A 10,457-nucleotide genomic window follows, 5' to 3' on the forward strand; every position below is an offset into this window, starting at 1 on the left:
CTTACGACATTTAACCGAAAAGAACTACTGCTAATTGTAAATAATTTTCTGATATTATTGGAATTCAGTTTTGTTAGACTTTTCTTTCATACAAGGGCATTCTGCGTTTTACGATACTCCGCGATTCCGCCGATCCACCATTCGTCTGTTCCATTATTTTGTTGAACAACTCAAGATGCTTGCTCGCTTCGTAAATTTAGTGACCCTTCTTGTCATAAGTCGCTGACTTAAACAATAAAATGCTGTCTTTCCAAAGAAAGAAAACTCCTCAAAGCTTCAGCGACTTGCAGACCACCACTTCCGCGATATTTCCGCCAGCAAAAGTTTTGTTTTAAATCATCGGTCGGTAAATGCCCCGGGGAAATTATTTTGGGAAATGTATCGTCTTTTGTAGCGTAAACCCAAGAACTGAATAGATTGTATCTTCGGATCTACATAATCTCCTAAATTAAACAGTAAAGATGCTCTCCCTTTAAAGAGAACTTTTGTCAGTTTTAAATCGTGTGGAATCCTAAAATGATTATGAGATTATTACTGCTTTCTGCTGTCTGCAGTGTTACGACAAGAACTGAAAACATAATTTAACTAAGGGCTACAAGCCATTCCCAAAAGGGGAGAACTCAACTGTGCATCGGGTGCGAAGGTCGAAGTACAAAGATACTCCGAAAAACCTTAAGTAGCACAGGGAGACACGAGTGAAAATTGGGTTAAGATCTGAATTCTATTGTTAACTCAGTTACTCGATAACACATGCGGCTTTGCCTTCCATACGAGGCAATTGCCACCAAAATGATGGAAAAATAAATGAAAAAAGAATAAAAATAATAAGTGACAATCTTTTATCTTTGGGCTTGAGGTCATGGCGGCCATACCAGCGACCACAGATCTAAAACGAATTTCGCTGGTTCATTCGCTCATATTCCTGCTTAAAGAAGCAATTTATCCAGCAACACCATCACGTTTCTCTGCATCAGCCTTCTTATTAAAGGATGACTTAGATACTCTACGTCGCTGAGGAGAGGCTTTCATCGAGCATGATACTTAATGGAGTATTCGTCATTATACTCTACAACAGCTTTATTGATGAATGAATTGTGTCAAAAGTGGTTTAAATTATATGTATTTTTTCTAAAACAGTATTATTGACTAGAGAAATCCGAAAGTTTATCAACAAAACGGGAAGTTTACAGTAATTTCCCGTTTTCAGTGGAGTGGGTCGGCCATCATTCGTGGATGGATGATTCTCATCAAGTAGTTTTACTTACATGTAATAACACTTGCTATAACAAACACTGGCATAAGATGACAAGGCAAAATAGAATCTACAAATTTAAATAGAATTTTATGGGCATTTTATCCATTCCAAAAAGGTAATGATATAGCTGAAAAAGCATTTTAACAGACAGTTCTTCCCGATGCATCACATCCGGTAGACGTGCTTACGCAATCTATCTGAAGTGATGGAATGCAAATTGTGCACACTTGTTCGTGCTCATAGCCGAAAAACGGAAATATTCGGTCAGGTAACGTCACAGGAAAGTGTGAGGGTTAAACGTAAGCAGCTTCCTTTTAATACAAGTTCAAACACAACAAGAAGACAGTGCTGAGTACGTGTCATCACAAAAACATGGCCTTTCCTTCGTTTCTTCGTAAAAATAGAAAGTCGGTCGCTGTAATGCTGTTTTTGATGACGTTTTGTCCGTGTTGCACAGCAGATTTACTTGATCCAAGTCTTTTCAGTCAAACACTAACTAAACTAGCTACAGATGGACTTGGCGTCTCCAATTTGCAGGTAAGATCAAGTTTCAAAGTTCAGATAAACGTGAAGTCCTTTGAGTTTCCGTGCACGTTAAAAAATGTTTTGCACAAGTAAAATTCCTGTCAATGTTCACGTCCTGCAACATTTTTTCGCTTACCTCCAGCAGGAGAAGAATTATGTATCATTTTTGCTGCTAAACAAATTGACAATTTAATGGAACTATAATTATAAAAAGAAATCATAGTTTTCATACAATTTCACGTTGTAGCTTCAATAAGCTACTCATAACAGTCAGGGGCATTTAGAGAAAAGTGAGTATACAATACCCACGATCACTTACATAAGCCACATATTTCTTTCGCTCCACTCAATAAAGACTGAGCAATAATATATCAAATAATGACAGAGACGCAATAGTGTTAACTTCCTTACAACACCAGATTGTGCTTGAGGAGTAACACAAGATATACGTGGTCATTGAAAATATTAGTTACACTAAACAGTTGGAAATTTGTTCGTATTTTTAGTACGAGTTAGAATGTACTGCATAACCTGGGGCTCAAAGCCACTTTGCTACCTTATCAATTATATTTAATCGTATGTGTTATAATATGGATAAAATGAAAACTTTTCTGACAAAGTACTCCAACTGAGACACAAACAAAGAAGTATGTTCCAAATATGAGTTATTTATGGATGGAAACAGGAACAAAGCTAAACGAAAGTAAGATTAGTGGCAAAAAGAAAACATGCATGTAACCTTACAACAAACATTAGCAACGACATTACAAAATAAACTTTCCGAACATCATGAAAAATATATATGTAACATACAGCATCGATTTAAAGGAAATCTAATTCCCTGTAATTCCTCCATTTCTTAATTTTACTGAAAAATGAAAATAAAATAGTGAAAATCGAAAAGCGATCCATGAAAAAAATTCTGAGAACAAGATTAAGGCTCACACAAGCAATAAGCTAAGAATAAATAGTCTTGGTTTCCATACCTGTTCAAAATGTGGTCCTCCTTACGTATTTACTCTTATCAATGTCATCTTTGAAGTCTATTTCTTCTACCAACTATCTCGATTCCATTTCCAACCTTCCATTCCTACTGACAGCACACCATTTACGCGAGAAGAATCGTCATACCAGCTGTTAGCTTTCTCTACAACTCCCATTTTATTTCCTTTTTTTATCCATTCATTTCACTCTGAAAATCTTGATTATTTCTTATCTAGGCGCATTTTGACAGTTTGAAGTTTACAGAGACAGCCGTGGATGGCAGTCAACTTATCCCCAATCTGGCAGCAAGTGTCTCAAACAAATTCAGAGACAGATTTCATGTGGTACAAAGGCTTAAGATAGCTGTTGAGTCCTCCTGGCCCACACCTCCCTCATCAAGCCCGAGAGAATGCTGTCGTGTGGCGAGTTCATCTAAAAATCTAGAATATGACTCCAGATTTCGCAAGCGGATCGACACATCAAGTGCGTGTGTAAAGGTATCCCAACTTGCTCCACCAACACCAAAATATGTGGGAAATTCAGTCGTGGAGGAAATGAAAAATATTTTGCAAGATAATCCTTTCATCAAATGGCAATATTTTGCATCAGAAGAAGGCATGTTGGCAAATTACCCTGCATTTGAGGATACGGCAGATTGTAGATCTTACGATCCTCGTTTTAGGCCATTTTATGTTGAAACAGCCACGCCAAAACCAAAAGACGTTGTTCTTGTTCTCGACACTAGTGGATCAATGACAGGAAGCCGGCTCATGATCGCCAAGGAGGCTGCTAAGACGTTTTTAAGTACGATGAATCCCAGGGACAGGGTGAGTATAAAGAAAGTTCAGGTGTTTCAGCGTTCAACCTTCTTCTACCGTTTCATATATAATTCTGTGCCACATACGGCTGCATCTGTTTTGTTACTTTAAAACGTTTTCACGGAAAGGGATCTTCTTTAAAGCACACTCATTAAAGTATTTGACTCTATGTCGATATTCGATTTAGTAAGTATTTGCATATTAATGTATAGATTGAATCATTGATCAAATTTAAGACTAACTTTACTGAATGATTGTTTAAGCGACTATCACTTCAAACACACCAATTTACCGATGCAGTTCTTGATGTTAGTTAGGTAGCTGACTTACCAACCGACTTAACTACCTACCACCGATGGCTAAAAGAGTGACTGCCTGACTAACTTGGCAGAATATTTTATCACTCTTTCTTCTAGATAGGAATAGTACGCTTCAGTGATGAAGCAACCACACCAACAGGGCACAGAAATGATGGACGTGACTGCCATAGCGAACGTTTAGCGGATGCCACACCCATAAATATTAATTACTTGGACAGCTATGTTGAGTCACTTTCTGCTGGAGGTAAGAATCAAAGGGCATACATTTCTATGTCGTTGACAGTCTCTGACTGTGATTTGACTGATTTAAAAGCAAAGTCCACAAAATGAATATATTAAGGCTCAACCTCAGAAGTTCCCAGTTTTTTTTATCAGTGTGTAAAAGTCAAAATCAGCTAGCTGCTAAAGCTCTCTATAAACCAACAATAATCATATATCCTGTCGTCTCTGAAATACAGGACAGACTCAATACTCCAAAGCTTTCCGCTCAGCATTTAATCTGCTTAAAAGTTCCTCTGTTGGAAGAGAAGCATCTGGGAACAAAGTCATAATCTTTCTAACGGATGGTAAACCAACCGATCAACCACAGGAAATTATGCAAACGATACAAACAAAGAACGCAGAGCTTAATAACGAGGTGGTAATTATGACATATGGAATGGAACAGGACTTACAAATCCTTCGAGATATTGCTAATCAAAATGGCTCCGGGTATGGAGTACCGCAAGCTGCAGACGTCACTGTAAGTAAAACCACCGTAATAATGTCACTGTCGCTGGCGAAATATGAAGAAAAAATCTTCAAACACAATGTTAAATCCAATATTAACCAAACCAAGAAATTTATTGACTGTAAAATCCTTACACATCGATTCCAAAACGTTTTTCTTCAAAAACCTACTTCTACCCGAAAAGCCATACGGGAAAAAGCCACCGCCAGGCAGTTCCCGGATGGTCACAACGAAAGCCTCCCAATTTCATGATCAAAATATCTTGATCACTTTGATTCTTGACGAGCTTAGCTTCATTCCCATGGAAAAACCGACATACCTGGTTGGAGCTATGTATACAGTCTTAGTTTCCATAGTCAGTCCTTTACAGGAAATCGTCAACACTTTCATCATATCTCCATCAGTGTAGAAGTTTCTATACTAACAAGCGATGTAAAAGTATATAATCCTGTTTAATAACGTTATCAGGGGTAAGGGAATCAACTTTAAATGTATCAGTTGGGCCTTAGAAGACCTAAAGTAAGTCATTCAAAAAGGTTTGACATTAAGTGGTTGAAGGAAAACCTCCTAACTGCTTTCAATTTATTTTAGGCTGGGAAATTTACTTATGTAGGAAACACAGAAAATTTGCGGAGAGACTTGGCAACGTATTACGATTTCTTCTCTGAAAATGTAGTACACGATGCACCAATCATATCCATTCCTTATGTTGATGCTTTTGGCACAGGTAAGAGTCAGGTAGAACAGTATTACTTGAAATTACAAGTTACAGCTGTTGGTCTCGAGAGAATCGAATGAGCCACCTCTAGTTACTGTTTTTCTCCTATGTACGGGTTTTAACCCAATTAGTCTTTTTCTATTTGCTTCTTGACCTCGCTCGACACTGCTATGGTTTATTAATTTCGATTCTGCTGAAACGCGAGAGATCAACATTACCCTCTTTGACCATAACGCCCTTGCAGTTGTTCCTCTGCTTGCATGTGATGGTATTTAAATCATTCTCTGCAAAAAAAAAAGAACACATACAGATGTGAATAGGACTAGTTAACCATTGGACTTGTTTTCGTATCTCGACAGGTCTGTTAACTTCTATTACACTCCCATGTTATTACCAAGGGAAGTTCATTGGTGTTGTTGGAACAGATATCAGCATGGAAGATCTACTATCGGAAATCACATATTTTCAGCGAGGCCAATCAAGCTACGCTTTCATGGTGGACAGTTCTGGGAGGAACATGATGCATCCTCTTCTACCAGCCCCTTCTGATGCTTTTGGTGATCCTATTTTTATGGATATAACAGCTTTAGAACCAGAACCCGAGTTCACTTCAGTGTTTCTATCAATCAAAAGGTAATAGCTTCTTCCCAGAAGTAGCTATGGTAAAAAAAAAAACTATCGTAGCCTGGCTATGGACATGAAAGGCAGTCAGTGTATATATTTAGCTGTTGCTTCGATACTTCTTCGTTATTGGGAAAAGGAAAATTTTTACCAAAATTGGCAGCAATGTCGCAATCTGATCGGCCAATTTGCCGTCGTCGGTAAAAGTACAGGCCTCGCCTCTTGTGTCAACATATCACGCATCGTGTACCATACGAAGAGAATTGTTTTATTTGGAGTCGATATTGCGGTAAAAGACAAATGGAGAATGGTTTAGCATGGTCTGTGCTCCTATCGACGGCGACATTCGTAATTTTTTAATTACATTTCTAGGACTATAGAATCAAATTTATGATTTATTGCGCAAAAAACATCCATCCTCAAGTTAATCGTAAAGTAATTTGATTTTCTTTTCAAGTGGTGAGTCCGGACAGAAGACGTTTCCATCAAAGCGTTTTCTGGCTCGTGGTGGACAGGTGGAGGAAGGAGTGACAGTTACAACTTATCCATCAACTTATTACTGGAAACCAGTTCAACACACTAACTTCACTGTTGCGATTGTGGTTAAAGTTGGCGATAAGGATGAAACACTGGACACTTTGACCATTCCTTCAGGTGAAGCAAAAAATCAACGGAAATGATAGAAATCATTCGCGAAAGATTTAGATTGGCCGACTTTTCGTTTCTATGCTGACGACTGATAGATCCTCAGTGATGGATTATAGGTCTTTAGAACGCTACCATATTTCTTGATTGTGTTCCTACATTTACATGTTTATAGCAACCTTCCATATTTTGCTCCTTTCCACGCAGGTTTTGAATTCTTGTACCATCGCTTGGACTTAATGAGGCCCGACTCGCCTTGTGTTCACTTTTCAAGATTTGCAGCAAAAGGTGTGGAAAAAGAAGAAAAAAACAAAATTTATGTAAAAGTAGTTCACCCATTCTCTTTTCGCTTGAATAGCATCATAAGCCTTCAAACAAGAGTCAAGCGAAATGTGTCCTTGGTATCCAAAAATATCCAATGGAGAGCCAAAACTCTATAGGCTTTGGACGTCATGTTCAAATATTGTTACAACATTACCTTGGTGGGCCCACTTGAAAAGTGCCTCGCCGAGGAGGCCCCTTTATTGAATGTTTATTTCTTTTGATGTTCAATAATTTTTTAAACCAGACTCAACAGTGGTAAAGTTTAGCGCAGAAGCCTTCACAGATCCATATAAATACCTTGGATTGGATGAATCAGTATCTAAGGTCAACGCTTACAAGAGGTTTATGACAAGTACAATGGCAAACAACCCCGGATTCAAAAGTGGCATTCGTGATACAGTCATAGCAACAAAGAAGGTAGAAGACATTTGGTTTCGTGAAAAGACGGAATATACTAAGTATCTTGTATGGAGATATGTTGGCACAGCCAATGGTGTGTTCAGAATGACGCCTGGGACTTTGCTGGCCAAATCTTACGATCCAAGGAAAAGACCATGGTAAATAATATATGTTTATAAACTTGTCTTTTGTCCTCTAAGTAGACATAATTAGTTCATAAACAAAGATATACGACAGTCCAGGCTAAATGTCCCACTTACCAACCTCAAATCTTGCTTACGTCTAAGCTTTGGTTACCATGTGATATGTCACATTATCATGTCATCTTTCGTCATTTCTTGAGGTACCACACCGCTCTCAGCAACACCGGGTCAGTTGCCCTTTCCACGCCTTATATAGACGCCTTTGGCGCAGGAGTGGTGATAACCGCTGCTCACACTCTCTACCGCGGTGAGATAAACAGCCAGCATACCACCAGCGATAAGGTTATTGGAGTCATGGGCGCAGACTTCCCTCTATCATACTTTCAAAAGCAAGTATATCACGTTTTGTAGACTGTACTTCCATGACATAGCTACGATAGTTTTGTGTCTTTTTACACCGTCCAAAACAGATTATTTTAGACTTTTATATTAGCCACCAGGCTAAAACACGTTTTAACCGAGGTTGTCTTGTGCTAGTTTTTGTCCATATTAATAACTAAGTTCTTTTGTTTCAGACTCCTGACAGATACGTACCCAAAGTGCGAGGAAAGCAGCTATGACTGTTTTGTATTGGATAGAGCTGGTTTTCTGATCATGCACAATGATTTCCTCTAGCCAGAAATAACAGCTGAAACACTGGAGTATGTCCACATCACCGAGAAAGAAAAAGACATCGCCGAAGATCTGATACAAAAAGGTTATCTTGTGAAGAAAGAATGTAGAAATTTGGAGAATATCGAGTTGCAGAGCTTTTACGAGCTAAAGCTTCCATTTCAAGGATTGAGTACTCTTGAGACTGGACAGCGTTGCAAGAGGTATCAGCTATCAGAAATGGGTGGAAGTAATGCCTTTTTGGGTAAGAGAAATAGCAACAAATCTTACAGGCGCCTTTGAATGAATTGCCACATCCAATTAACGCTGAGAACGTTCCTTTTGTCTTTTACATCGATAGGAATCATATCACGAGGAAGCTCGTGTTCAGCCAAGACTTGCAGCTGTTCCACTAACAAAGAATGTTCTAACGTGCAAGGACTGACGTGCGAATGCCCTTGCTCCTCACGACTTGAATTTCATTACTGCAGGAGTGAATTCCCAGCGAGCAAGTAAGCTTACCATGATGTGCAAAGTTAGTAGCACTGGCTTTCGCATGTAAGCTTACAAGCGCCTTATTTCATTTCAGCATTTCCATTTGTTCCGTGCCAGCTACTGTTCTTCTCTCTGAGCAAGTAAATGATCCTTCAGTGATTGGCTTAGAGAAATGTTTCGACCCACAATGTGACCGGAAGACTGATTCGGAGTCATGTGATGGAGTCGTGGGCTGCTATTGGTGCGTTAGAGATAAGTTCGACACTCCTCTTTCCAAGAAATACTGCGCAGATATCAATACCTGCTATGGTGGCAAGCAAGGTAGATCTTATAAGTGTTTTTTGAAGACTTGCACTTTTCGTCTGTAGTGTGCATTAAACAATGTGGTGTATTGCTCATTCTGTAGGCACAAGAGCTCCAGGAAGCACTGATATTCCAACCAACACCTCCGATCCAGAAGATGACAATAAGGGCGGTCTCTCAGCTACGGAAATTGCTATTATTGTTTTTTGGTCGTTAATTGCTGTTGTTATTCTTGTTGTTTTTGTTGTTGTCTTCTGTAGATGGATATTTAAATCGTGCAAAAGAGGCTATTTTTTCTGTGTGTGAACGTTTCGTTACCATTTGAACTGCTGCACGGGCTTGCAGGCCAGCTTGTTAAGTTTAATTGATTTTGGATGGAGTAATCCTGATGTCTCATTTCTAAGGTCATTATATGTCTACATTCTTAAGTACCGCTTCTTTTTCCTACAAGTCCTTTCACCGACACAGTTCGGTTACGCGTTAGGTCACTTTGCCAACTTCTTAGAGCATTTTGTTAACGGTGACGTATTATGACAAAACGGTTAATGATTTCAGTGCGGAGAACTTGATAATGCAGAAATTTTACCAAAAGTGGTACAGTAAACGAAAGGATGATCTGACTGAGCAATAAAGGCGTCCAGCCACTAGTATTTTTTTCACAGATCCTGCTCTTAATCTAATGCGGTGATCAATATCATTTACTTAACAAATTTTAGACAAGTCTTATCGAATGGACGTATTCAAGACAAAAACTACTATGATCTATAGAATATACACTTGGCATTCCTTTAATTACAAGGTTCCCCATCTTTGTGTTATTTTGTGCGCAGTACCCGTCGACAAAGTTGCCTTCAACGGGTACTGTTGGGAAAAATTTCCCAACAGTACCCGTTGACAAAGTTGCCTCCAAGAGAGGAGTCATGTACTAAGTAATATAACATCTATCCTAGCTCCTATCTCAATTATAACTTGTTTCAAATATAGAAATAAGAGTTAACATCAAACTTAATGGACTGTTTCAGGTGAAGGAAAGAATCAGGAGTAGTTCCTTTTGTAGCACTTTGAAAGTAAAGATTTTCGAAGTTCAAATGAGGCCCAAAATAACAGACAAATCTAATTTTTGAAAAACCAAGCTCTCGCCGACCATCAACATAATAAATAAAATGTTTTGGAAATAGAAAATTTGATATCACTGAGTGACCAATACATAATGCATGCTACATATATAACAGTTATATCGATCGATTACCAAGAGCAACAATGTCGCCTACTTTAACTACACAAAGATGAGATAAAAATGCAAGTGGTTGGAATTGTAAAATTTGAACATTCTTAGTCCATGTTTCCTTAAAATAATATTTATTGTGATTGACCTTTGCTTGAGGTATAAGTTTAGTTTAATATCTTTTCTCCTTTGGAAAAAGGAAACTAAATTGAGTTTCCAGCGGAAAATTTAATGGTACAAAGGTGCATCCCAAATATCCTTTCCTCGAAATTCTCTTCCATGTCAAAAATTTTTCGTTGGA

At 38.4% G+C, this 10,457-nt stretch overlaps 1 pseudogene across 1 annotated transcript; it reads left to right on the forward strand.

Moving 5' to 3' along the window:
* Positions 1 to 1,546: 1,546 nt before the first annotated feature.
* On the forward strand, positions 1,547 to 10,248 carry LOC111341398 (VWFA and cache domain-containing protein 1-like; annotated as a pseudogene). The gene is made up of 14 exons (XR_016001827.1): positions 1,547 to 1,792; positions 3,001 to 3,591; positions 3,999 to 4,146; positions 4,361 to 4,644; positions 5,224 to 5,359; positions 5,710 to 5,983; positions 6,429 to 6,625; positions 6,824 to 6,904; positions 7,185 to 7,497; positions 7,683 to 7,871; positions 8,058 to 8,398; positions 8,495 to 8,645; positions 8,723 to 8,949; positions 9,035 to 10,248. The product of XR_016001827.1 is annotated as a VWFA and cache domain-containing protein 1-like (transcript).
* The last annotated feature ends 209 nt before the right edge of the window (positions 10,249 to 10,457 follow it).

This window comes from Stylophora pistillata, chromosome 5 (genome assembly GCF_964205215.1).
Source record: "Stylophora pistillata chromosome 5, jaStyPist1.2, whole genome shotgun sequence".
Lineage (NCBI taxonomy): Eukaryota > Metazoa > Cnidaria > Anthozoa > Scleractinia > Pocilloporidae > Stylophora > Stylophora pistillata.